The sequence below is a fragment of the Lycium barbarum genome, chromosome 9 (genome assembly GCF_019175385.1).
Source record: "Lycium barbarum isolate Lr01 chromosome 9, ASM1917538v2, whole genome shotgun sequence".
NCBI classification, from domain to species: domain Eukaryota; kingdom Viridiplantae; phylum Streptophyta; class Magnoliopsida; order Solanales; family Solanaceae; genus Lycium; species Lycium barbarum.
Window position 1 is genome coordinate 114001803 of NC_083345.1, and position 3082 is coordinate 114004884.

General features: G+C 37.0%; 1 long non-coding RNA gene across 1 annotated transcript; it reads left to right on the plus strand.

The window, feature by feature from the left end:
- Positions 1–1874: 1874 nt before the first annotated feature.
- LOC132611490 (uncharacterized) lies at positions 1875–2769 on the plus strand. Its single transcript, XR_009571696.1, has 2 exons — positions 1875–2255; positions 2582–2769. It is a non-coding gene; the product is annotated as an uncharacterized LOC132611490 (long non-coding RNA).
- Positions 2770–3082: the final 313 nt, after the last annotated feature.

Here is a 3082-nt window from a genome sequence, read left to right on the forward strand (position 1 = left end):
ACGGTTTTCAAACGCGTATATAAGTAAAGGCTTCAGGCCCAGCTTATAAGCACGCACACAATCCCGTGTGCGAGCGATGTGGGAACTTCAAGTTCACAACACACCCCCTCATCGCGAGCATCGTGCTGATAACGTGTTATAAACTGCTTGTAAATATTGTCCGCTTTGGCGCACCTCACGGCTTTAAAACGCGTATACGAAGGAGGAGGGCCACCAGGCACCATAGCTCACTTGTATAAACTGTCCGCTTTGGGAACTTCAGGCCCCTCACGGTTTTCAAACGCGTATACAAGTAAAGGCTTCAGGCCCAGCTTATAAGCACGCACACAATCCCGTGTGCGAGCGATGTGGGAACTTCAAGTTCACAGCATGTCACTTTCTTCTCCATTTTAACTTCTCTATATTGGACTGCATAAATTACAGAAATCACAATCAGACCAAATTGCCTGGTTGTCTTGACTGTAACGTATGGAAGAGAAATTTAGGTACCAAATTCCAAGTTTCCTACTAATTCCTCCATGACCAAGTCAAATATAATAAATGTATAATAATTTGGCTGTCTACCTATAGTACTACTACACGTAAACCACAATTAGTTTTTTCAATTCTTCAAAGGGCAATTCACAGAATTGCCCTTCTTTTGGGGTGGTATTTAAATTTTGTCCCTCATATTTGAGGTCTTTAAATTTTGCCCTTCGGCTAAAACCCATAGGTTCCTGGTTCGAACCCCCGCTCAGTCAAAAATTTTAAAAAAAATTGCAAAACAGAGTTTAAATTTCGCTATGCCCCCTCCGGCAGACTTTGCCTTGAAGCATATATATGTATTTTTTTTTAACTTTTCAAGGTAAACTTTTAGTAATGCCTTAATTAAAAGTGTGCCCCATAAAACATAACTAAAAGTATGCCCCATAAGACGTAAGTTTTCCTTAAGGCATAACTAAAAGTTTGTCTTATAAGACAAAGTTTAAATTTTGCTATGCCCCCTCCGGCAGACTTTTAGTTAAGCATAACTAAAAGTTTGTCTTATAAGGCAAAGTTTAAATTTTGCTATGCCCCCTCCGGCAGACTTTTAGTTATGTTTAACTAAAAGTCTGCCGGAGGGGTTAGACTTTGCCTTGAAGCATATATATGTATTTTTTTTTAACTTTTCAAGGTAAACTTTTAGTAATGCCTTAACTAAAAGTGTGCTCCATAAAACATAACTAAAAGTATGCCCCATAAGGCGTAATTTTTCCTTAAGACATAACTAAAAGTTTACCTTAAAAGGCAAAGTTTAAATTTTGCTATGCCCCTTCCGGCAGACTTTTAGTTATGTTTAACTAAAAGTCTGCCGGAGGGGGCAGACTTTGCCTTGAGGCATATATACATATATTTTTTTTTCTTTTACTTTTCAAGGTAAACTTTTAGTTATGCCTTAACTAAAAAGTGTGTCCCAAAGACATAACTAAAAGTATGCCTATAAGGCGGAACTTTTCCTTAAGGCATAACTTAAACTTTGCCTTATAAGGCTAAGTTTATGCCTTAAGAAAAGTTCTTGCCTTATGGGGCATAATTTTGTTATGCCTTAACTAAAATTCTGCCCCATAAGGCATAACTAAACTATGTCTTAGGAAAAATTCTGCCTTATGGGGCAGACTTTTAGTTATGCCGGATCCGGCATAACTTTAGCTTTTCCTTAAAGATTGTATGCTGGATCCGGCATACACTCCCCCAGTCCTGTCTTGCGAAATTATTTTTTTATTTTATGCCTGAGCGAGGGTTCGAACCCAAAACTTCATGTATTCGCCCACCTTTTCCAAGCAAAGGGCAAAACTTAAAGACCACAAATATGAGGGGCAAAATTTAAAGACCACAAATTTGAGGGGCAAAATTTAAAGACCACCCCAAAAGAAGGGCAATCCGCGCAAAAAAATGTTCTTCAAACATCATCTAACAATGTGTCCAACTCAATTATTCTCCTTCTTCTTCGTCTCTTTCCTTCTTCCTTTGTTCTCCTTTTTCATCAACTCAACTAGAGCTGATAATAATACGCCATTTACAAGTTGCCCTTCAGGCTGGGTTCGTTTCTTCCTGAAAGAGGCCACAATAGTGAGATATACTTTCCATGTTGGGCTTATCAACGAATTTTGCTAGATGAAGACTTAAATATAAGAGATATGATGACCAATGAAGAAGAAGAGATTGCGGAGAAAATGATATTAGTTGGTTTGTGGTGCATCCAAACAGATCCCTCGCAAAGGCCAGCCATCTATAAGGTAATTGAAATGTTAGAAAGTAACTTGGAGGCCTTGCAAATCCCACCAAAACCTTTCATATGTTCTCCATCACAATCAGAAGGATCGCCATTGAACACTTTGGAGCAACCAGCTAAGCCATTCTTATTTTCTACTTTGAGTTCGACGCTGGAGTCTACTGTCTCAACAATTGTATAATTTGCTCAAGAAGTTTTTAGACAATATTTTTGTACAACATTGGGATATAGCGATCAAATATTAGTGAAAGTTATAAATATGTGGTCAATTCCACTTAAAGGTGAAAACTTGTCTATTTATTTTCTTATTTAACTGTTTTGCTTTTGCAGGAGAGAAATGAGGAGAAGGGCGTTATGTAGTCTGAGTTGAGGCTTAATTTATTTCACTAAAATGTATATGCTATTTCTTGAACTTGAGAAGGAACTAAATGGAAGACTACTTCTGAACTACCCTAAGAACAGAGTACCTTCTTTTACATTATGCTTGCAACCTATGCCTCATTTTTCTTTCTCACAGTTACTGTATGAAAATCTGCATTAAGCTGCTTTTAAATCTTTCTGATCTCCCTCTTCAATGCGTAAGCGATATCTTCAACTTCCTCCTCAAATTTCTCATAATAAAATGGAGGATTCCATGCATAGCTGACCTTACAGCACATTAAAACAAAATTTTGCAAATATTGAGGCGAAAAAAAGAAGATACTAAGAAATTCAATGAAATGAAGAGTCCATTTGGTGAATTCAGGATTTGAAGTTTATGTGTTCCTACAATGACTTGACATTAATATAAATAACATTAATATACATTAAATAACTAGATTCACAAAATAT